Genomic DNA, 25,762 nt, shown 5'->3' with positions numbered 1-25,762 from the left:
AAGATAAGAATATCTCACGTGTCCGTTCCAAGAACGGGAGGTCGACTGTTACACTCGTAACTGACAAATGGAAATACGATGATCGTAATTGCGCGAGGAGCTCTCGATCGAAGCCAATATCGTATAGATATAGATGCGTCAAGTATAATTTCGTCATTCTCGATTTTGCTCTTATTTCAGGCTGTAAATGCACCTGTGAATAAACAGGCTGTATGAAAAAAGAAAATGTAATCGGTACGAAGTAAGTAATTGCAATCGGATGCAACGTTCGAGTAATTGCAAAATTTAATCGGTAGAAGTAATTATCGTACGGCCCATTATTCCCACGTACGCAATATCCGTAAGAATGCTCGTCGCGCGTTGCAATCGCGCGCAGCCATCTCGCCATCGTTCGGGCACGAAAATATTATTCCGGTCGAAAGCAGCGTGTATTTTATCAAGAACCGTTTCTATCGCGACGAGGAATCGCGACGTATCGATGCGATCGCTCACTGTCACGATTCGCGTGATCCTCCTCTGTTTTCACCTTTTTTTTTTCATTTCTCCTTTTCCGTGCACGCTGTCGTTTCGGAAGGTCAACGAGATTGTTTCCACGTTATAAAAATTTACGCACCGACTAAATTTCGCGTACCTCCCTAAATGCCGCAATCGATACCCTCGTCGACGACACTTGGACAGTATAGATTGCATCTCCGGTAAATAAAATCGATTCTTACAAAGTGTAATCTTTTGACAGCGCGGCTCTGATCAACGGTGAAAGCGGCGCGCGGCGTCGCGCTGAGCGTCGCGCAGGTTTTAACGAGGCGCCGACGACGCATCCTCGAGGGGTTGTAATTCACGGGGTGTAACTCGACGTGCCGGCTAAGGAGATACCCCCGGTGGAATACTGGCGCGGAAGTATGCGGACTTTGGTGCAGCCGGGGCTCCCGCGGTATGCTTTTGAAGTAGACGTGTCCCACCTACTGTTTTAACGACTCCGACCCATTTTATACACGTATAGCCGTCGGGTGTCGAGACATCGGAGCTGATATTACGCCGCGAGAATTACGTCTTTGATGTCGCGCCGTGAACGTTTCCCTCGCTGGTAGCCGTTTTAGTAATTCTTCGCCGCCTCGCACCCACGAAAACTGCTCTCGGTGTCTGCTAATTGAGTCTTCAAGCCTGTTATTCAACGGCGAACGCTCCCTATTCAGGCAGTCTTTGTCTCGATATAACAGAACCGGGTTAGACGTGCTCATCCATTAGATTGCAATACGAATTCTTGCGTTTTTTCACCTACAGTGTCTTTTGGGTACTATTTTGCACCCACGTCGGAACGTAGGTTAAATTGGAATATACCAAGCGGGATATTTCGCGTTTGAGGTTTTATCTTAATCTTACCCCTTTGTCTTGTTACTTAATCCAGCTACAACAGACGACCGTAGACTTTATATTCTACTATAAAACGATTATCAGAACGGTATTCTCGATGCGGATTAATGCTTATTACGCTTGTCCGTTTACTCTACTCGAGAAGGGGGGCAATAAAAGCGGTGATTTCAAACTCGCGAACGGTTGTGTACTTAAGAATCGTGATCTCTCGACGATAACATCTTGGATACCGATACCTTCCAATTTCTATCTCGTTATCAATTTTTATCGACCCGCGTATTTTTACCCTGTGACACCTTCCGTTTCTTCGTTCAATTTCCGCGCACATTTATAACTATAATCGCAATTAAGCCATGAATTGTGCAGTTAATTCCGCGTACAGGCGGTACATGTTTCTTTTCCACGGAAATTGCGAAACAACGTCGGTTCGCTGTTCGAACGCTGTGCAAAGCTTATCCGAGACGACGTTCGTCGAGATTTCTACCGCGGAATTTCGCGTGGTAATAAACACCAGGACCGTCCGACGCAGCGGCCAACGTTCCCGACGGTTATTTTCATTCCATTCCTTTCTCGAGGCCTGTTTCGAAAACAAAAGGGACCGGTTCGATCGTTCGCGCGTTGATTTAGGGATCATCGTCAAGACAAACGTCTTCGACGTTTATTTATAAGACACCAGCTGCAAATAAATGTTCACGGTATAGGAAAAAATAGAAGACGAAGAAGAAGAAGAAGAAGACGAAGAAGTGGAGGAAAATACACACGGGCAATGGTCGTCGTCTGGCGTCAATGTTTGACGCAAACCTCGTAAAATATATCTCGTCATCCGTCGCCGACTTCGTAAGCCTGTAGATTACTTCTCCCTCTTTGTCTCTGCCTTCAGTGGGTGGTTCGTTGTTTCTAGAGTACATTCACGGCTTTTTTTTTTTGTCCGCTATGAGTATAAATTAGCGTCCACTGATCCGCGTAACTACGGACAAAAACGAGGACAATTATTTCTTAGCCCATCCGCGCTCAAAGATCCGCTCGGGATTAGCGTTGGCGACGTTCCTTTCGGTTTAAAACGGTTTTTATTAGGCAACTGGTGCTGCGTCCCGTCGTCTCGCCGCTTGTCTTCTTATCAACAACGACGACGATTAGGTGCTTTTGAATATTTGTCATTCTCGCGATACACAAAAATTTCTCTAATTTCAAGGAACATCGCAAACGAGTAAATAGTAACTTAACCGAGTCGATTTCCCTCTGTTTACCGTTACCTAGTTTCGAAAATTCGCAAATCAGTGATGGGTACCGATACACTTGTATAATACAACATGATTACGATCTAGTGGCTTGACAATTAAATTATATCTGGCTAATTATTTCAATTCCCCGGTCAACGAACATACACACCCGCGCGTAATTATGCATTAAAACGCCCTTTACAGGATGGCTTATCACGTTGGACCAATGATTACGGTGGACCGCGTGGAAACGCGTTACTGCAGGATTCTGGTTTAAAATTGAATATTCCATTAATCGCGTTCACTTGGAAATGTGGTACACCTCGTAAAATTTGCACCGAAAAATAGTAGAAAACGGCAAGGCAGGGAAAATAAGGGGCATCTCTTTTCTCAGGAAAGTTTTCAGTTGGTCAAATTACCTGTTTTCTTAGTATTCGTCGGTCGGGCCGACGCACTGCCACGCGTATTACCATTCGAAGAGGCTAATCTAATTAAAATATCGGCCGCCTGAAGGACGGTCGATGCTCTCGAAAGGCAGCACGCCCGGTCCAGACGAGGAGCGCTCCGCGCTTTTTCCGCCCGTTTAATCCGCGTGAGTACGCGGAAAGAGAGATCCACGACGGAGGCAGCTGTAGGGAAACACAGGAAAAAGAATCGCTCCCAGGCGCGTCTGGCTGGGATATCTGCGGGATTAGCGTGGCGACGTTGTTCTAAGTTCGGGACATGTTTGGTGAACGGGGCGCGCGCGGACGGAAGGGGATCTTGCGTGGGCGTATGGCGAAAAGCCAGCGGCAGACAGCCACTCCGTTTTCTCCGACGGCGACCAGACAAATCGGTGCGATCGCTGCCTGTGTCGGTGGTACCCTACGCTCAGTGCTTCCCAACCTTTTTTACGCGACGGCAAACTTAGCTAAAGCTAACGTTTCTACCGGACACGTTTCTAAAATATTCTACGTACCAAAGTTACAAGGAAATCCGGCCGATCAAAGTAAAGTATCCGCCGCGAGGTTAACGTTGTCCGAATACGAATACGAATACTCGGACCAACATTAAAGGCAGTCATCGGATAATGCCCGATTACTCGAGCAGATCTCGATAAAGGCCTGTCTTTTTTCCTCGACGTCTCTAATAATTTGATCAACGACCATAAGTACATACTTGGTTATCTCGCAGCTCGAGTATCATGAATACCTGACCGTATCAGTCCCCATCGCTTGGTATACACCAGCCAATCATTATCGCAAGTAGAACAATCGCATTTTATCGTTGGGCGCACGGGTGGCGGATGCCCGATAAATCATTGGAAACCGTCCCGGGGCCGGCAATTTGCCACCGGACTGTCATTATGGTCGGGCGTCGTGCCGCATGAATCACCGAGGCTTTCGTTCGCAGGCGTACGTCGCGAATGTGTATCGCGGCACTCGTACACAATCGCGGCCGAAAAAGATTTAAAGTTTAAGCGAGTGGGGGGCTCGGTCGATCAGCTGAGCAACAATTTGTCGCTATGTGGGCGGCTGGAATCTTACACATCCCTCGTATGCCGGCTATCCCAGGCGTTCGTGTTGGTGGCGACACGCGCGGACGGGAATACGCCAACCGTAAGCCAGTGCTTCCCAACAGGTGTGACGATGCTCGCGTGGTATTTTCAGAGAACGGATAAGCAGCGAAACGAAAGGAAACCGATTCCGTTTGACATCTACACCTTTCGTATACTGGATCATAATTTATAGAATCCTATCTATAGTACGAATTCGGTGTCGTATCCATCGCCGAGGTTGTCGCGACATTTTTTTTTCTTCTCGACGACCCTCGATCCAGAGACCGATCGATTCATTCTGCAAACGCCATAGAAACGAAGAAGGAAGAAACTTGTTTCGCTGAAAACTTTAAACAATCCACCGAGTCGCGCTATCCCAAAGCAATTGGGTCAGAAGCTCGTCGGAGAAGGCAAACGTAGCGTACGCAAACCGGCTAGATCAAGTCTTCCGAGTGTTCAGGGAAATGGGATATTTTCGAATTTTTCGAAAAGCTTGAGTATCACTGGTAGAGACACTGTTTGCGTGAACGCGACACGAGTTGACGTTCTATTAAAATATCCAAACAATGTTAACGAAACAAAAAGAAACATAAGCAGTTGGTAAACATTGATGAAAGTCGAGCTTTGACGTGGTCGGTCAAAAAAGAATCCGGAGGGTGAAACGGTTGGCGCGCAGCGGTCGCACGGAAGTTATTTATCGGATAAAGTTTGCTCAAATGTAGTGCGAATCAACTGAAAAGTTCCGCTTGAAAATTCCGCGAACAAACTTAATAAAACAACAAACAAACAAAAACAGAAGAGGAGGAAAAATTGGAGGATCGGTCGTTGAAAATTTTCGTAGCGAAACTCTGACGTTCCCGAAGAGAGGCCGGGAGCGGTCGTTGGAGAACGATAGCGGTCGTACAGAAGTCATTTATCGGATGAAGCGTGTTCCCCAAAGTAGGAAGGAAGAAGTCGGCTAGGAGGGTGCGGTTTGATGTGGTGTTTAACCGCGGCTAAAGGTACACCCATTAAATCAATGGCGAACCCTCTGGCCTCTCTCCACCAAGGAAAACTTCAAAAGACGTTTTTGCCTGGCCGGAATACGTGCCAGAGGATACGGGCGGTGCATCGGCTCGCATTTTATGAACTCGCCAGAGAAGATAGGATTTTTCCGTGCCGCTGATTCGGTTTCTTCATTCGGAGAGTTTGGCTTTTTGATTTACAAACGCAAACCTGACGGAGGATCAGGAGGCAAAAGAGGACGACTTATTTGGTTGGCGAGACGCGGCGGAGGATTCGCTCGGAAATAAGGAAGCCCGAGAAAATCGTAGAAAGGATATCAAAGTCGCTTCGTCTGACGTAGAAATTCTTCCTGTGCAATGTCTATGCGTATCGATTTTTGAAGACCGCCCCCACTATTCCACGCGTTATAAATCGGCGCGCGAGTCAACCGAAGCAAGCGTCGAACCACCGCCACTGTGCGCCCTTTGCCCGGGAAGACCACCAAACGACCAATATCGGATATCGCGATCATTTCTCGATGAAATAACCGTTTGATAAATTTCAATGCGTTTCGCGAAATCGCCTAAAGAATAAATGCGGAGAAAAGTTTGAATGGTCTTTTATTCAGCGGTGCACGTGTACGTAGCACGACTGTGGTACGCGAGTATGGAAAAATGTCACCGGTTTTATCAAGAGTCACGCATTCCCAGAAGGCTTATCATCGGCTGGCGACCTAATTATAATTGCCGTTCTGTGTTCGTCGGGGCCATAATGATAATACGTTTCCGTATTTTCACATTACACGTCAGCCGATGAATACCCTAGAAGACGCGAGATACGGCATCGAGCCGCGCTGCCGCGCCGGGTGTTTTATGGTGTCGCGTAAAAAGCTGCGAAGCCAACGGATCCGTAATACGAACCAGCGTAACGTGAGATACATAATTTTAACGTAGCTACGACGCGGCTTAATCTTCGTTAAGGAGAAGGGAAAAGAAGGGAGAAAAGCGAACGAAAGGAATTTAATGTATCGTTTCGCCAGGAACCGTATTATCTAACGTCGCACGCGATACACTGCTTTATTAAGAGCTGCTCGTTTAACCTTTGGACAGCTTTTTAATTTCGCGTCGGTCAAAGGCGGAAAAATTCGCGAAATTCGCTGGTGCGATGGGAAATTTTAACACGGGGGATCTAAGTAGAAATTAACGTAGACGAATTTGTCGCGATACTTTCGGACGCGTTAACGAGCTTTATTCGAAGAAGATGAAGGGAAAGCTTGCTTGATTTCCTTGCGTGGAATTTTATTCTCCTAACCTATTATTTGAAATGGGTTTTAGAACTTTTCTCGATTAACATTTAAACGCTTGTAAAGGGATACTCTCAGCAACGGTGCAATTGCTCCTTTGTAACCCGTTGGGTGTGTGCCACCGGCGAGGAACGTTGGTCTATCCTACTCAAAGTATTTGGTCGAACAATAATTTAGTTCAGATTTTGACGATGAATACGATTTCAAGAGGATTTGCTTGAAACTCTATTCATGAGAGCCGATTTCTGGGAATGGATCGTATCGCATACGTTCCCGAAGTACTTTGCATGTGGTATCAATCGGCTAAGATTAAAGTTTCAAGCCGATTACCATGAACGTTGTTTGCGATATTCATTTCGACCATTCATCCACGACTTGTTTTCGGAAAAGATGATGCCTGCATGCAACTAATCAACAAATTTCACAGCATCGTAAAATGAAAATTAACTCGGATTTTTTTTATTAATATTCTGGTAAGAGATCATCTCGTTTGCGGAAATTTAATTTTTCATATTGCAGGTTAGGATACCGTTTAGAATAATAAATGGAATGCAGGAGTCCTGCATGTCCATATTTTAAAGCGAACACAATGTAGGTCGCGCGAGCGTTTCGCTTAATATTCATCGACTACATAAATTCACGTGAATGTTTTCAACCATATTTTTGAACTTTGGATTCATCTGGAAATTGCAACCTCTGTAAAGAAAATAAAGTACGTTTGCAAGAGTACAGCAACAAACAAAAAACGACGGCGAAGGGACTTGCGATAATACGAATAGTATAAAAGCGAGGCTCGCGATCGGTACCATCGTCGTTAAGTCTACCCTAACGATTCCAAATGATTCGTAACGAAGTATAAAGAGCATTAGAATAGGTGAGTTTGCTTGCAAAGATAAAGAACGAGATGGAGAATCAGCATATTCGCGATGCGCGACAAGAGATATTGCCGGGAATATTAAACATTTCGCGGAAGGGACCTTCCTTGAATTCAAAGAAGTTTGGAGCGATAAACGAGACGACCGTTTCGCCGGAACCGTCGACGAAATTATTTCTTCGAAATGCTACTATTATTCTTGCGTTTAATTCGGTGAAACGAAATATCAACGAAAAACAGCCGGACAAATAATTTCTTGGTATTTAACCGATGATCTCTGGTTGCCCTTCGAGTCGGAAGCACTCACATTCTCCTCGATTAACGACCCATTTCACGCTCACCCTAGGTTTCTGGGTCACGCGAATTCCCTTCGCGACAACCACCCCTGAAAACGTCCAATGCTTCTCGCGAAATGTACACATTAAGATCGATACGCCACGCGCCGCAAGTGGTGGGCATCAGGGGAGCGCACGGGCAACTCCAACGAGTTGACGGCCATTATCATATTCCTCGCGTATCATGTCGAATTTATGGCTAATAAAGGCCGATCGAATAACAGGCTCGCGGGCCCTGGAAGCACTCAGGGCGAGAGGAGAGGCAGAGACCGGGGCTGGTTTCTTCGTTTTCTCGCGCGTTCGATTCCACGGCGCTCGTCAGCATCCGAGCAGTTGGCCGGGGCTTTACAGTCATGCCAGTTGGCAGTAGTGGCAATTGATATGCACGCCATTGATATATGGGTGCATATTTCACTAGGTTGGCAAAGCCGCGAGCTCTCTCCCCGGTTTGTTATCTCGCCAGTTTCTCGCTCGTTTCAGCTCTTTCCCTTTCTCTCAGACTTGGCCCTTTCCGTACGCCGGGTCGGATCGGCTACCAATACGCGCGATGAATTATGCTCGTCCTTTGTTAAGATCCATGACGCGTCTTTGATTGGAGGCCTGCGCTTCCAAGAAAAGAACAGAGCCCCGGTCTTACACGAAGATACGCGACACCTCTGACCTGTGACCGGCGACCCCGCCGGCCAACGTCACGAACGAAAATTTACCTTCCAACCAGTCGCAGGGATCCTCGTCGATGATGCTGCACACCGACTAAACTATTTCCAAGTCCAGAAGGAAATTATGTAAGTAATCTTGATACCGAAACTAGGAACAAATTCCGAAGAAGCAACCTTCCGCGGATCGATCGGCTACTATCGTCCGCGAGCCTTGGATATCGGACTCGACTCGACGATTCTCGTTTAGAATAATTACGAAAACAATTACGCTATATTTATATATTTTTGAAGTAATCGACGCTTACAAAATCTTTGAACGAATGGTTATGGATTGGATAAACGATAACAGAATCGTAAAGCTTGTTCAGCGAAAACGAGTCGTGACAGTGGATACGCTGGACTCGGTTTTTAAGCCAATATTTTTGTAAACTTGTATGACGTCAGATCTGTATTTTCATCCGTCTATTTCTATATAAAGTTCCCTTCAGATGTAAGCTGAAAATATCGGTATAATCGTGGTGGTTTGTGTCCCAGCAAACTTCCGACGAAGACTACCAAAAACCGAAATAAATATACGTGAAATATATATTTTTAAGCCATACTGTTAATAGAACCCGAACCGATGAGTGATTTTTAGATTCCTATTTATCGTGAAAAATATTTGATTTACTTAGAATCCAACTGGTTAGAATCGAAGCTTATTCCTCGGTTGGCTCATTCCATCGCTAGTTATAAGCATGGACGCGATTGCCCGGGAAGTGTCTCCGTCTCAAGTATCTCAGACGGTGTATTTCCATGCGATATTGCTCAGGTCCGAAGTTGCCCGGGTAAACTGAATCAACGATAATAATTTAACGGCACGGTCCAGTCCAGACCGAGCCGCTCCAGATTACAAAATTGCAGTAAACGCTTAAGCTTGGAGTTCGGTAAACTTTTGGAGAGGAGCTTAATTAGCATCAAGCCAGCTCAAAGCCGGGTGCACTGGAACGGTCCTAAATACATTCGCGCTAGTTCACGCGGAAAATGGCGGGGGAGGGTCAAACAGCTAGCATTCGCGTAGAGACAGAGGGTGTACAGGGTGCTGGCAAAGTCCCACTGGGAAATCTACTATTCGCATTGTGCGTCGCGAGACAAAGATATTAAAGAATGGTCGAGAATCCGAAACGGAGAAGCGTCGAGAGCAATTAGTTGTTAGTGTTTCGGTGAGACAATTTCAGCGCAGACTCGTCGACCGTATTTACAAATTACAAAAGTAAGATAAGTATTGTAACGATCGTGTAATCGGTTTGGTATCAGCCTGTATAGGTGTCGAACGAAGGGTGACGGTCGATGGAAACCGAGGAGGACGATTCGTCGAGGAGTCACGGTCGAAACGGGAGAAAGGGATTCCTCGTGCCCGCTGCGGGCTCTCGGCGCGGCTAATGTTACTTTTTACCAAAACGGAGTTGGCAGCCAGTTTGCTTTGCAACGCCTGCCACGGCGAAAGCCAGCCCTCCCGGAGTGGGCGGGAGGTTCGACTGTGCAAAATGACTTAATGAACGGTATCTTCTACTCCTGCTCTCTAATCATCCCGGGCACTTACTTCTTGCCGTCAGCCATTTAATTTCGCAACTAGCGCTGCTTGCTTCTCTTCCTCGCGATCCTCCTTTTTCACCTACCCGTACCTTGCTCGGACGAGATTCGATAATTACGGGAAAATCTTGCTGGAACACCTACGTGGATCTAGTTAAGGGCTCATCGCGTGCGGCTACTTCACCTTTTTTCCCTCTCAGATTCGGACCACCGATAGGTTCGAACGGAGCTGCTCGAAGATCTCGCGTTGATTGGAGCTTCGTTTGAGAGACAGTCCACTGTCCTCGTTAAAGCTTGTCGAGTTTTAGACGGTTTAAAGATATCGGTGAATACCATCACGATTTTACCTCGTTACCGTGAAAGTCGACTAAGGTTGCGTTCGATCGCGAGATTATTCGAAAAGGTAAAGCAAGATGGGTCGAACGGTATGCTTTTTTATGGAGAGAGGTGGCAGGTTCAGAAAATCGGCTGATCGTGAACGTATACCTGAACAGGGTGTGCTTGGGAGGACCTCTCCTCCTACACGTATTTATTTCCTAGAGCTTCTTTATCTCTTTGCAGAAATAGTTTCAAAGATAATTGATTGAAAATTCGATGTCCGCGTGTTTCACGGTTCCAGTTGAAAGGCTGATTCTTAGTCTTGGTATGATCGCATCCAAGTGTTGAAATTCTTAAACCGTGTTGAAACCGTAGCGTTCCGCGGCATCCAATTCCAATCAGATTCGCTCGCAGCTGTCCCGTTAAATCCCAATTAACCGACCGCCTATCGGCTGGATCGTGTTTATCGCTAACGAAAACGAAAAATAAATAAATCCCTCGCGAACTCGCGTACCGTCTCTGCAGATATTCGCGAAACCACCCGTAAATCTGTCTCGTGTTACGAGTGGTCCCGTGATTCGTGACAGCGTGGATACAGTTGCAAATTGAAAGTCGCCCGTTGGCCCGGCCGTGCCTCGATGGCGATGACGCGAAAAAATATCGCGGGACGATCGTCGGCCACGGACAGACTCATAACTTATAAATTAGATTCGTGTCGTCGTCGGGGAGCCGTGCGTCGAGTCGTCGACGCGTCGGAGTCGACGTGTAGCCTCGGGTCGGCCAGCGGCGGCGCAAATATATTATGACGCCGTGGACTGCATTCTTTGCGAAATGCAATAACGCCTCGCGCGCATTCTCTCCTCGTCTTCTCCTTCTTTTCGTGTACAGGGTGGGAAACAACTATGGGATACGATTTTTAAGGACGATGAAGGTCTTTGTCACCGCACCGGTCGGTGAACGTTTGGTAAAAGATACCGTGTAGCATTGACCCGGGTTTGGGTTTGAAGATCAAGGTTGATTATTCGGCTTGTGTCGTATGTGATCTAGGTATTCGAATTGATTTTTGAATTTTCTTTGCTTTTTCTGCGTTTCGCTTCCACGGGTTTTACAAGGACTCGTTCAATATTTTTTCACACCCCGTACGTGAAGGTCTGCCATCTCTTGGCAAAAGCCAGGCACACGGACGCCGAGTCACATTGGCTCGAGCTGGACCTTTCCAGCGGTCGTCGTCGCGTACAGTAGCCGTGAACGCGAGAGCGGTATTAATATTGCATTCGAGACCATCTGGCGACACGGCGGGTTATTAAAATGTAAACTTCATTATCATTCCCCGTTGTAATTACATTTTTTTTCATTCGTTTTCCGGAGGGGGCCCTAGTCGTCCCCTTCCCACTCGGTCGTTGTCGACGAGCTGGCAGTTACATTAGCGGGATCCCATTCCAACGGGGGGTTGGAAAATGGAATCGAAGGGAAAATACCTTCTCCGCGGTGATCGTAGTTCGATTTCACCCTTGCTTACTTTCCACCCCGTTTCTTTTTACACCAACCTGACCGCCAAACTCCTCCCAGGGGTGAGTCGAGCGAGTTTGCACGGTGCGTTTAATTGTCTCGAGCTAGACGTCCGTTCGGGATAAAGTGCTTTCCATGGAACCTGTTTAACGGGTGTGACCGAACGCCGACGATTCTCGTGTTTCTTCGCAGCTTGATCCTGTGGGGAACGCGAATTTTTGGAAACGGTTTCCGAATGATTTTCAGCGTGAAAACGCTGTTTCAGAAGAGCGACGGATCAATCCGGCCAGAGCGGGAGCGCGGCCAATTAGCACAACTCCCGTTTCGTCGAGGGTAATCGGAGCTCATTGTTGCTCGCGTTGTCCGCGCGAAGGCCGGAGCTATATTTACCCGGGAAGCAGCCTGATCACCGATTGTCCGCGCGAGAGCGTAAGATAACACGGAACACTATCGCAGCGCCACGTGAAGAAACAATCCATTTTTATTTATGGAGATTGCTGGCTCGTAAATAGAGCGGTACCTGTCCGCGGAGTGCATAAATCACCCAAGCCTAAGGTGGTGGAATGTTGTTTTTCACGCGATGAATACGATCATTGTTATTCCCCCGGGGGTTGGTCGGTTGATTGTGCTCGCCCGGTGACCACGGGAATTCCCCCACGCGAGGAGACGTGGAGGAGGAGCAGGCGTTGATAAACGCTAGTCATCGCGCTAGTATTAATATCGCGTTGACATCGATGTCGGTATTAACCAGGCCGAACGCGCGTCGCTAGGCGCATTTTTAACAGCGATAGTAGGCGCGATCGCGAGAATACGCCATTTTATTCGCGCGAACAATATTTAACTCGGTTCGAAAGAAAAATTGTCCAAAGTCTGGCTCGTAACAAGCGCTGAAAATTTTTGTTTGTTCCACCGCGCGCCGATACGTCGATCGATCGTCGGCCTTCGCCCTTTCCTCGACGCGTTAAATCGTCGACACGGCGAATTCGTGAAAAGTTGGCGAACAGGTGCCGCGTCGTTGGGAACGGACGACGCTTATTCCATCGGCAATTTGATTCCCTCCTGTAGCCCGGAGTTTTCGTAAAGGCTGGGGTGTCCCTGTGTCCGAAGTTAACTCGAAGACAGAGTTCGCAAACTGAGTTTCCCGTATTCTTGCCAGGCGCGGCGGCAATTTCCGCGATACGCCTCGGAGAAGCCGCGGGTATTGTTTGCAAAACAGGCGCGAGGATAGCTTTTACCGTCGCCACGTTCACTCTTGCGTGCCTCGCAAACTATTCGGCATCGCGACTTTCGAATCTTCGCTTTCCTATGCTGTGCTACGAGGAACGTTTCGAATAAGTTCGCAAAAAGTATCGCATAAACTATTTACGGATAAAAAAGTAAAAACAAAATAAAAGTTTGGCAGACCGTATGTTAAATATTTATGGAAAGAATATGGAATTAGACTCCCGGGCGGCACTTTTTCCCGACATTTTTTCCTCTCGATTCTGCAAAAAAGGGAAAAACAGAGATTGCGACTCGTCCTAGTTTCTGGAATTATCCGGTATCTATTATTCAGCAGCGATCACGAATTAATAGAGACCGTCTCGTCTCGAACGAGCGCAATTACGTTTTCCTCGTTCCGTCGGGGATCATTCCACATTCCCACCCTCGCCCCGTGGATGCTGTGCGCGAAGCCCTCCGCTCGCCGCCTTCTCTGTGTCTCGTCGTCGAAATTAACCACTTTTCGCGGGGTAGACGAATTGTCGTTAATTAATTCGGCCAGAAAGCGGGGAATATGGGGATCGGTGTCGAGGCACCCACCGTTCGTCAACAAAGAGGCTGAGCAATTAATTAATCAATGTGGCCCCGTCAGGGCTCGGAGGGCATTGTTACAGTTCCACGTCGGCCATTGTTGGACGCGGGACAGCTCGTGACTACCCGAAACCCGTGTCCTTGTTTCCGCGTCCTTGCGTCGATGCAAACTTGCCGATGCCAGGACGCCGCGCCGAGGTATTTGTCGTTACACGAATTATTTTGCCCGGAAGTACGTAGGAAAAGAAGTAAACGGAAAAATCGCGAGTCGATCGTCTTGTTTCTTTAATTTTCGGTAGGTCGGTATCGATTAGCCAAGCATTCGAACGCGTACAGAGCCCCGAGCCCTAGTTCCGCGAGCATTGTGTCGTCGGGTCATTGTAAACGCCGCTATCAATTACTATTCGCCGATTTATCGTCGGCGTAAAACCGGCATTTTACGGCGAGTGGTGCCCGTCCGATTATCGGGACGGATCGAGACGATCGTAAAGGGCAATTTGTGCCCAATTATCCGCCGCGATTCCCGACCCTGCGACGGCTACGAGATAAAGCGCGTTCTGTTACGCTCAACTCGCTCCGATCGAGGCGTATCCGAGGTTCATCGGTCACTTGGACGCTGAGATACCGAACCACGGATTGCGTTCACGGTATTTCCGTTCGAGATAGACGGCACACCTGAGACAACGCACAAGGTGAAGTATTTATCGATGCACACTTGCATTTGTTCAATACTTTGTAACGTAATATTTCGTTATCCGTGCCTATCGGATACAAAAAAGACGAAACTCGAATCACCGTTTATTCTCCATGCTAGGACGTTTGAAAATTATCGTGACCATAGAACGATCAACGTGTCTACAATTTGTATTATCCGGTTTGTCAATTAAAAGCGAAAACGAACGATATTATCGACTGGAAGAGAAACGTCAGCGTTTTCCGTTCGACCTGGTAATCTGATTTTCGTTCGACCCAATTTCGGCGTGCCCGTGCGATATCGACGATGAACGGACAGAGGGTCAAGGTCGATTGTTTCTAGCAGACACGAGCTAGAGAAAGAGACCCTCTGTTCTTTTGATTGTCCCTTTCATCGCGATATTCCGCCCGGTGTCAGGTTGAGAGGCTTGCTGAACGCGAAATTGCAGTTCTGCGAATCAACGCCGACACCGGTGAATGGCGGGGGAATAACAATGATCACATTCATCGTATCAAGCCCACAGTCAGCACTTCCCCTGTTGCCCGCCGCGAGTGATTGGTAGAAAGTGATTCTGACGCTCCCGGGGCCCCCGAGAGCTGTTGAAAATCGTCAACCGTTCATTGAACGTCGAGGCCGCTCTTTAATGCGTCGACTCATTCCTGCTTGCCTGTTCACGGTTCCCTCGTGCCTTTGGAATTACCGAGGCGGGCTCGATTTCGGAATAAAATCGTACCGGTCTCGATAGCGTATCGCAAAGTCATAGCTAGACACGTTTCGATACTATCCGCGTTGAAATAATAACGGTTCTACCGTGTGTACAAGGATCAGGCCTCCGATGCTTTCGCGACACCGGGTGTAATCGATGAAATGTAACGAAAACACCTTTCATCGCGCATATCGCAACTCATGTTCGGCGGCGGGAGGGCCACGTCGGCGTCGAGAGCCGCGTTCCGGCTGGTCCAGCGGTGCGTTCGCCTTGGGTTACGGGGCTGCCAATAATTTATAACGAAACACCGTATCTTTTGTTGCTCGGCGAAATTGATTATTGCCTGTTGTTTCCTCGCCAGCGAATCAAATTTCACGCTTGTAAATCATGTGGGTTTAATATCGCCGTTGTCCGCGGCGGCGTTGCGCCGGCACGCAGCAAATAACCTGTCATTTTTTTTCCTCCTATCGGCCGAACACTCCCGCCTCCGCCATCATCGTCGCAACGATTCAAGCCTGGCCCACCCTCGCGGAACACGCAGCCTTCAACCGCCCGGAAGCCATCCACTTTTCCGTCTCTCGCGTGGTCCAGGAATGTTACGTAGTCTTCTCCCCAAAAGTAACGAGACTATATTTGTAAAAGCTTTTCTGTGTTGCAACGAAATGGCACCGAAGACGCATCGGCGAACGACGGTGCCATCATATTCCGTTAAGCTCGATGAAAGTGCTCGGATAACCTACCCATTGATCAAATTATTCGAGGCACCGAGTAAAAGACGAGTCTGGGACTACTCTGAAAAGAATGAGAATGTTTGCGCGAAACGTTTTGGTAAATGGAATATCCCGTTGTCATTCCGTTTCGTGACCAAACGACATAAGACGAGCGCAAAGGGTTCGGCGCTATCGAGCCGCGACGGCTACACCTTCCGACCTTGGCGGTTAATGGCACCCGGTGAAAAAGTATAACGCCCTCGATAAACGTCGCCAGCGGCGGTTCACCCTATGATAAACCGTTTTTGCAGATATTCGCAGTTTCCTGGCGTCCACTCGCCGAGACGATTAAGACCTCTGGCGGCCGGTTCCTTGGACGTTTTTATCGGAGAGTAATAGGGTTAAGAGCGAAGAGATTGGAACTGGGTTACGTGCGCTCGAGCCCTAACCATTCGAACGCGTGCACGCGTGGGTCCCGTGCCACGGAAAGAGGGAAAGTCAAAAAAAATGACCGCTAAGTTTCGCTTACAACACCGACGAAGCATTACTGTTTTTAGCTTTCACTCCTTACCAAACGATTCGTACGAATTTGTCCGAACTCTCGTTCGATACCTGGAGTGCCATTTAGACCATTGTACGCGCGGGACGGGAACGTAGGGGCCGATTATGAGAAAAGTAAACGGTAAGCTACGAACGGACGCAATTTGTTCGTTGCACGCGAATAGACGTTTTTACAGATTACTATCGGCCGAACCGTATATCCTTCTCGACGTTACCGCTTTCGTTCATTTTCAGTGAACCGCAAAGTGTCTCGGTAGTCGATCCAGTCCCCCTCCTTCACTTTATTCCTCGAAAACTGGTTCCATTGTTCTCAACAATGAACAACTGCCCGTTATAAATACGAATAAGCTCGCACAGGGACATGCAAGTGCAGAAATCACGATCGATCTATCGCGGCTTATCAGCCCCGCTATCAGGGACTCTAATTGCGGCTTGCGCAAGATTACCTGCGCCGCTTGTTAACTAATGTCACACGAAATGTCCAAGCATAATAGGGGCGCGGTATACACAGCGACGGATTCGGATTTCGTGGACCCTCGCGTCAACGGTTACAGTGGAGCTGCTATTATTTACGATTCTTACGATTAAATATAAATCGAAGCAGGTCTTTTAACTTGTATACCGGTTAAATAAAAAAACGTGCGTAATTATTTTCGACCTCCTAGACCACGAAACAGGAGAACTAAAGATCGCTTATTAATTCGGCCCTGGATGCAAGCTATTTCATAAGAAGTTTAATTGTCAGGCTTAGCAGAACCGGTTCCGAGATCGGTTGTCAATCATACGCGGCTAAACTTCACGGATTGAACGCGCCAGGCGTCTAAAATCAGCGGTTATCTATAGTCTGCATCGAAATAACCGTGTTCGTTTCGCGACGAAAGTATGCCGGGAATTTATCAGCAGACTGATAAAATATTACGTGGTCGCCGGTGATCCGTCACGAATCGCGTTTCAAACACTTACCTTTTGGTACGTTGTTATCTCGCGGTGTGTTCACTTAAGAGGCTATCACTCTTTTCGTATCAGAAAAATGAGGTACTTTTTACATTTTGCGTATGCGAGGTAAAAAGGGTATATGCATAATAGTGGATACGTTTACCTAAGACTTTCTTTCTTGGTTGGTATGGTACCAAGCGACTAGACTAGGCAACGATTCCAATCATCCCGAGTAGTTTCGATGATCAAGATTCTACTGCATTCCAATTACCGTGGTTATTAACCGCGAACCCAAGATGAATTTAACGAATCAACTTGGAATCTGTCTGTTCGGACTACACACACGGTGAACTTGTACCGTTTTGGTTCGTTTCTTGGCGTTAATTGGTTTCGATCGCTACTCCCCATTAGCCAGTGATTTATAGTTTTAAATGGACTCCGAAACTCTGAAAATGACCAACAGCGCACGGGAACTTCTAGATAACGTGGCGCGAGTCATGGGAGTGACCAGGTGACAAATATTTCCACAGTTTGAAAATTAAGAGGTGAACGTAAGAGACAAGATCGTAAAGAGCAGATTCGCGTTCAGACACTGGTCGTACAATAGGATTATTTTAATCGGCACGCAAAACCATCCGCGGTGTCGCGAATATTAAGGTGTAACGAACAATCGAAACGCAAGACGGTAGGGAGTGGCTGTCGTTACGAAAGCTAAGCTTCGTATTTATGTGCATCGCCTTATCGACTCGAGCGCACCATATGCAAGTCGAAACGCATTAATCATCGATTCGCGTTAATCAACATAGAACACACGTCGTCGATTGCTATTATCTTCCATGTTAACGTTCGCTGTTCGCACATTTCATAGAACGTTGCATTGTACCAGGCAGAAACGTCGAAAACGCGTGAATCGACGGTCTGCTTGCACGTAGATAAAGAACGACGACGAAAAGGGACATAGTTGACTTTCTCGGTGGCGGGACGGTGTCGGAAACACCTTTGTAACAGACGTTTTACACCGGGGCACTAAAGATAAGCCGAAAAAAGCCCCGTCGATGATGTATGTTTGCGAGAACGCAACGAGGAATTAAGATTTACAACGTCGTATAACCATTGCTGGTCCAGCGGTGCCTGGCCGCCGAATACGAGCAACGACTGCGGGGGTCAGGACAATTTTAAGGAGATCCCTTTCGAGTTCGGCAAAATGTAATAAAGCTCGTTTGCCCCCACGTGGCCGTAAATATTTATCGGGGAGGCGAAAAGAGTTATACAGCCGGGCAGCGAACGCTTTATTTACTCTGTGGCAGCGAGTTGCAAGCGTGCGTTCGATTTACGAGCCCTGGCCACGGTATTCCACGACAACCATGCCGTGTGACGGGCTCCCAAGGTTTCTCCGTTCAGCTACAGACGGTCCAATTTGTAGTTTCTTTCGCAACTTGTTCGCTGAACACCTCCAGCAACACCTGGAAAGATATCCATGGGATCGCGGTACGTACTCCAAGGGTTCATCGATACAATACTCGAATCGCGACGTCGCAAGATTGCGATCCATCGCGATATCTCTCGGAGCAAGACTACGGGGTACGAAGAATCCCAGTGTCGCACTCGTAGAGTCGTACACATCCGTGTAGGTTAAAAAGCAGAGCGATGGCGGCGATAAGAGTCGGGTTGGGGAAAATCGTGAAACGGGCGTGACCGTAAGCGTGCCAAGGTGATTCTCATTCCGTCCACGTTCGGCGTATGCGTCAGAGAGACGGAATGGAAATCCATGCACAGGTATCGGAGAAACCGGGTAAGAGGCCAGGGGGGTCGTGTCAGAGCTGGGTCGTTAAAGGGGGTAAAGCGTTTACGGTGCCCGTGTTTCACCGGCCAGCAATGTGAAACAGTTACACAATTATCGAAAAACCATTACGTCGACATTGGCCGGTAACGGTACATACACATGTAAACCGTGACGATGTATACGCGATCGCGTTTGTGCGCGTTCCGGAGCGCGCGAGCACGCGATGCATCCTCTTCAGTCCAAGTTCTGGTAAGCAGACGAACCCGTGATTTATAACTCTGGCTCCTCGTAAATATACACGCGACAATATATCTTTCGGACTTGTCCGTGAGAAGGCAAGCGCGCTTTTCGAACGAGAGTTCCTTTTCCTTCCTCTCCTCTTTCTCCCTGCTACACCTGGATGCTCGCTTTTCCTTTTTCATCGGTGGAGAAGTCGCATCCAGAAACTTTAATTGCTTCCATCTCAAATTTTCGATGTCTTCTCTTATAGACAATTTTTCGGTAACACCCTGTAGATGGTTTGTTTCGGTTCTCCTCGATTCGCGACATTTCGACGATGTCGAGCAAAAGATAAACTGGCTGAAAATCGGATGCGACGCGAGACACTTCCTAGAGTGTCCGATTACTAGAACACGGGGCCGATTACCGATGCATTTACCTCGGCACCGAGAAGAATGGTTCTCCGTACGTACGAGTATGTACCGGTCGCGGTCGTAGCGATTTTTCAACGACGTCCACGCATCAACGGGAACAAAAGGCAGTTAGCGTCGGCGCAGCACAAGCCGTACATGTTTTATCTCGTCTCAGTGCGATCTCGACTTCTTTTCATTCTCGGGAAAGATACGATTCATCCGAGTCTCGCGGACCCCGGTCCGGTTCAAGGACTGTCCTGTCGTGGAACGCATCCAACTCGCTGACGTTGTGTTTTCTTCGATCACCTCTCGAGACTATTAAGGTGTCCTAGAAAACATTGCTCCTTTCGAGACTCTTGGTTGACAGTAGTTACATCGTAATATCAGTCGCAGTCGTTGCCGGAAAAACTTTTCTCGGTTGTGTAAAGCACCGCGCGTTTCTTCCTTTTAGACTTTTATCGGCCCATGATCGAAAATTAAAGGGAAACTCGTAACTCGGATAATTTTCCTAAACTAGAAGATTCGATGCGACGCGCTTGCCGAGAGGGTGCGTAATCGTGTTTCCAGGGAACTACGTTTAAACTTATTACATCGTGCAACATTACCAAATTGAATTCATTCATCTCGTTCATGAATACAAATAACTACCGAAACTCGGAATTTATTTATCCTTCTTTTCTACGCGATTTCTGCTCGTTCATCTGTACGTACTGGGCGCCCTAGAATCACGGGTCGAGAATTGAGTAGCAGCCGATAGCACACGCAGAAACGAACAAATAAACCTTGACGTATTTATCTGCCATACGTTTAGTTACTATTTATCGCTACTTATCGCAGCGATACTGTGTTTGAACAATCATGAATCGGAACGGGGAGCAAGGATGCGCATCGACTTTGACGCGATGTAAGGTTAGGCGCGGAGGGAATCTCCAGCTAATTCGCCGCGAATATACCGAATCGAATCAATGCGGAACGTCTGAGTCAGGATTCTGTGCTGTAGCTGGCAGCTTTAGTAATATTGCCTGGCCACCCTTCCTTTAACTCGCAAGTTTCCGACGCGCGCAAGATTCCAGCGCGCGGCGTGCTGGATTCTATGCACGGATTTCCATTTTCGTCGATGTGGCGCGATTCGTGTTGGGAATGAGGAGTATTGACGCGCTTGTTGGCCCAGCGTTGGGCTTGATCGATGGCGAATCAAACGGCTGGTTCGACTTTCCAGGTCTCTCCTTGTCGCGACCCTCTTTTCGACCAACTTCCCCTGGAAGAAAGTTTTCGAGGTACTCGAGGACTTGTTGTCGAGAACAAATTTCAGGAAACAATCTAACGACAGGCTGTTAGCAGAGACTGCACGAATCATGCTCGAGGGTAGTTTCTTAATATCGAGGTCAACCCGACGAACTCTGCGCGACATTTTATTAATTCCGAGTCGTTTCACGTCTTCGAATCGACGAAATTTTCTGTAAATTCCTGTACGTCGTTTGGTAATCTCGTAGTACATTCAGTGTAAGCGATGCGCGTCAGACGGGAAACTATCGGTTTTAAGTCGACCGAGTGCAGGGTATTAGGTATCCAGTAAACTTGCTGAAATTCTCGCGGAAAAAGCTGGCGTGTGTCCTTTTATGAGAATCGATATACTCCCTGGAGTCGATATACCCATTCTCGACAGCATCTCCGCTCATAATTTCGTACGTAATATCGCGAGAGGAACTTCCGAACTCTCGGTTGAACTTTGCCTGTTCGGCCAGGCTACGCTTCCTCTCCTTGGGACCGTTGGAAACACCCTTTCGAGTGTTTTTAAGAGTTTCAGCCCACGAACCGTTTCGATAAAACTTGCCGAACTTGCCAGAGTCCGTTGAAATTTGTAACGGAACGTGTGGATGGTGTTTTGCAATAATGGCGGAAGCCACAAATTTTCGACAAACGAGGGAACATCATGAGCGGCTCGAGAACGTAGCAGCAGCAGAGCCAGCCTACGTTATTACCGTTAAGGGAGAAGCATGGCTAGTAGATATCTTTAGGGCTCTTACTTTGAAAAAAAAAAGTCGCAGAGTCCTATTTCTTTTGGTTTCTATTGGATTTTCGTAACGAATCGATCGAGTCAGTGCTCGCTTAGAGTCAGGTTGGTAGTTTCGAATGGAAAATATTGGAAATTCGATATTCATTGGCTTTCAGGATAATCCCCGACGTGGTATACAAAAGATAAAATGAAATATCAATTTGGAATTATAGTATCTATCTTCGACCTTTGGTATATTTCTCTTAATCGAATTTTATTTATAAAAAAGGCCGCTAAAAAAATATTCTTTAAAATAATTACATTTTCGCTATTTACGATCATTTGAAACTATCCTAGCGCCCCGTGTAGTCAAAGCAGACTTTCAGTGCCGTTCTTAATTTTCTGACGGTTTTTCCGCGGCCTGTACCAGGCACTATCAGGGCTAACAACGAGTTATGAATACAGACCTAGGTTTCTAAGTGCATTAAATATGCAGCTCTGATAACAGCGAAAGAGATTAAGGGAGTACATAGGAGCACAGGTATGTGGTGGCTGGGCGTTTTACGAGTCGACACTAACGACTTAAAATGAAGCAAGATACAGTAAGACCGGGCAGGAATAACAGCCTCTGCGAAGTTCCGACAATATTGTCTTTTACTACCCAGGCTCCAGAGCCATTAAACAACCCACTGTTTATGCAACATCGTTTTGCATCGACGATCGTCGTTAATTGATAGCCTTCGTTAAATTCTTTGCAAATTATTGCGTTATGGCGTTTTAGAGTGATTTACGCTGCTCGAAATATCGAGTCGAGTCGGTGGCGCCATCAGAATTTTTAAACGGACGAGAAAACGTTGTTTGTTTTTGTAAACGTTCTTTAAAGTTCGCTAGGATTTACGTACCTGTTAGCAATTGGAGACAACGCGAGTTATTTCGCCTGGACCGCATCGCACACCATTAATCTCGCGTTCGCGAGCATACACGTTCAGATAACGCAAACAATAATGCCATCGATCTGCTCAGCCAGTCGGTGCATGACCCGCGACAATTCCTACCTCGTGCCTTACTTTCGCTACTCGTGACATTATTTTCTACCGCCTGAATTACCTACTCATTTTTTATTTACATTTTTTTTAATCTTAATTGCAGACTTTCCAAAGTAAAGCTTACAATTAAATTTATAATACGTAGCTTTGAAATCGACAGCTTGCAATTAAATTTGCAATACAAAGTTTGTATACGAGTTTAATCATTTTCTAACGCATAACATCGTTCCTTGTATTTTCTGGAGCACGAATAAACAGAGCTCTGCTGGGACGGAAAGGAAGGATCGATCTATATCTCGGTTGCCATCGATTCTGCAGAATATTTGCGTACAACGAGAAAGTTCAGAAATTTAATTTCCAACAGTTCTCGTTGTTACGTGTTCTCACTGTAAAAGCAACGGTGAGATTCTGTGTCACCAGCCGCAAACTCGATATACGCTCTACATTTCATCGCGATCGGTCCAGCTGTTTTCCCGTGTCGCGGCAACAAACAGACAAACAGACACGCTCCATTTTATTTATATAGATAACTGACATATTGTTTGTATTTTTCTCGCTACACCGAGTACATCGTGTAGATACCTCTTGTATTTTTTTCTAATGGTTTATTCTCGGTTGATAAACAAACAAAATAAAAGTCTCGGCGATCGCTCGCGTACTTTGAATTTCATACTTGTACTTGAGGTCACGAGGGAATCTGCATGCGAGCAATGTCACAGGGTACTCTCGATTTCATAATTGCAGTGAAACCCCCGTGAAAACGGTCGCGTGATCGAGTCGTCGCCTTTTAATCGTTATAACTTTATCGCGACGCAGTCGTGGAAGATACACGGTCTCGGGTTATCGTGCCCTTTCGCATTATAAACGTCCCGGGGTGAGCAATTTTGCAAAATTATGGCGATCCTGGCGCTCGGGTAACATAGCAGTTGTGGAAACTGGCGTTAATATCGAGCGCCTCGACGTTAAAGTCAAAGCATTCGAGTTCAGTTTCGCGGCTCGCGACTCGCGACCTGCAACGCGCTCGTGATATCAAGCTATCAGTTTTAAGCTGACCGACCCGCTAAGACACGAAAACCGAGTTACCGCCTTTTCAAATTGATACTTTTGTGCCGCGAGTTCTTTTTCCCTGGCAGCGTTCCGCGCGTTTACCAACCTGTGTATAAAATGTCCCGATTTTACACATTCTTTCTCGGTCCTTTGATCGCTGCATTGCCCCGAAGGCCGTGGAATATCAAAGCGAGAAAGATGAGGGAACAATATTTTCAATCGCGGAGCAAACGATTTTCATTCCACGGGTTTATTTCGATTGAAAATAATTTCTACGATTTCCATTGCCGCGCGTTAATGTCAATCGATAAACCAAACGGCGCATCTCTCTAAAAAAAAAAAAAAGTGAGAAAAATTATTACAAATTTATTACATCGATTCTGTGTGGCTGTTCTTTTATCCAATCGAATCTATAATTATACGCACTCGCATCACCCGTACGATGCACTTTATCCTTCCCATTAGGCGAACCAATTTCGAGCATAGGAATCAATTGTGCGTCGCTCTTTGCTATGATTAAACGAACCCGACAGACGTAAAGTTCGAAGGGGCATCGCAATCATCGGAATCGTTGATTCGATCGCATCAAGAGGTTCTTCCACTCTAGTCATTTTTAATAAGTTTCTTTTTCCACTCGTTACTCCAACATAATTAACAACAGCTTTTTCAAACCTTGTATATTTATACGATATCAAAAATGTCTTGAGTTTCTATTTAATATTTCGAAAAAATACTTTCAATGCCAAAAATATTTCGGGTAACGTGAGATAAAATGAAGTTAATTTGTTTAAATTAACAGAGTAGAAGTCCTCCGTAACGAATTAGATCGTCGATTTGGCAGCGACCTATCGCGTTTGCGGGCCCTGGCAAGCTTTTTGAATTTAGCGCGGGCGAAGCGATATCCAGAGTGCGGACAATCGGCCGGAAATTTAATTTCGAGTTTGCAACTTTCGCGTTAAGTGATACTCGTGAAATGAAATTTGGCGCGGTTGTACGTTTCCAGTCAGGTCGCGAAATGATTATTTTCGCGAAAGACAGACAACGTCCCTGTTATCTCGATCGTTCGAACAACGGCAAACGGATATTGTAATAGAACAAACCCTAAATGATATATATTAAAATTAATTTAAAGTTAAGACGAATCCCATCGGTCGGATTATTTTATTTGCACTTTAAACTTATTTAACTTGGATCATGGCAAAGTTCTTCCGGTATAAATAATATTTAACTGGAAAAAAGTAATTACTCGCAGAGGCTGCCGCGAAACCGTATCGAACAAGGGATTCTCAGGTTCGTTTCGATTTTCTAGTCGGTCAGAATGAGTCACTCGACGCGGTCGCGGCGCGGCGCGGCGCAGGGAAACGCGAAGTTTGATTTATGAAACGTTTTCGTCGGATACTGCAATTTTCCGGACGATACGACACAACCGGCTGGGCCGGAATTGAATGATTCATGCGTCGACTGGCGCGCTCGCGCGAGCTCTGTCTCTTAACACATTGTGTCGGGCGCCAGACCAGTATCCGTGAAATTTCCTACGAACGATACATTCTTACATTTTCGAACGCCGAGCTTTCGTCTTTCCATCGTAGCGTGTCATTGTACTTGTTAATCCATTCGAGGTAAATTGGACTCTTCACTTCGCGAAGAAACGTTATCCAATCGAGTCTCGATAGAAAACGTGCTCCAGGTATTAATAAATTTCGCGAGCTGATAATTCGCGCGGCAGTCAAAGCATTATAGCAAATTGGCCGCGTCTATCTAGAGAAACGGCGTCTTTATTGTAATCAACCGGTTGAAGGGATTCTCGACTGTAGGAAGTTTTCCGCCTCCCCGGAGGAAGTGGTACGTGGGTGATGTACAGCGGCTCTCAGCAAATTAAATGAGGGTGGTTTGCAGTGCTGACACGTACACTCGTTCGTCACACCCTAACCACAGAGCACCCCTCTCTCGGTCATGGCCTGGACATACTCGCCTCACTTCTACGCCAGGCCTGGACGGGGAAAATTGAACTGCAACATCGATGATAATGGCGAAGCATACTTCAGCCCTCCGCGAGCACCGAAAACCGAGGCATTCGAGAATCCTTCGGCGCGATCTAACCGATTTCACGGACGTGAGACGCTTCAAAAGTCCAACCAGGATTTCCTTGTATCATTTACATCCTCTTTAATCCATGTC

At 46.8% G+C, this 25,762-nt stretch overlaps 1 long non-coding RNA gene across 1 annotated transcript in view; it reads left to right on the top strand.

Moving 5' to 3' along the window:
- The first annotated feature begins 747 nt into the window (after positions 1 to 747).
- The window catches only part of LOC128895772 (uncharacterized), a 56,393-nt gene continuing 31,378 nt past the window's right edge, over positions 748 to 25,762 (top strand). Inside the window, exons 1-2 of the long non-coding RNA XR_008461867.1 lie at positions 748 to 931; positions 8,198 to 8,409. This is a non-coding gene — a long non-coding RNA (uncharacterized LOC128895772). The remainder of the gene's footprint in view (positions 932 to 8,197; positions 8,410 to 25,762) is intronic.

The sequence above is a fragment of the Hylaeus anthracinus genome, unplaced genomic scaffold (genome assembly GCF_026225885.1).
Source record: "Hylaeus anthracinus isolate JK02 unplaced genomic scaffold, UHH_iyHylAnth1.0_haploid 5, whole genome shotgun sequence".
Lineage (NCBI taxonomy): Eukaryota > Metazoa > Arthropoda > Insecta > Hymenoptera > Colletidae > Hylaeus > Hylaeus anthracinus.
Note: the sequence above shows the minus strand (reverse complement) of the source record. Positions and strands in the feature narration are given on the sequence as shown.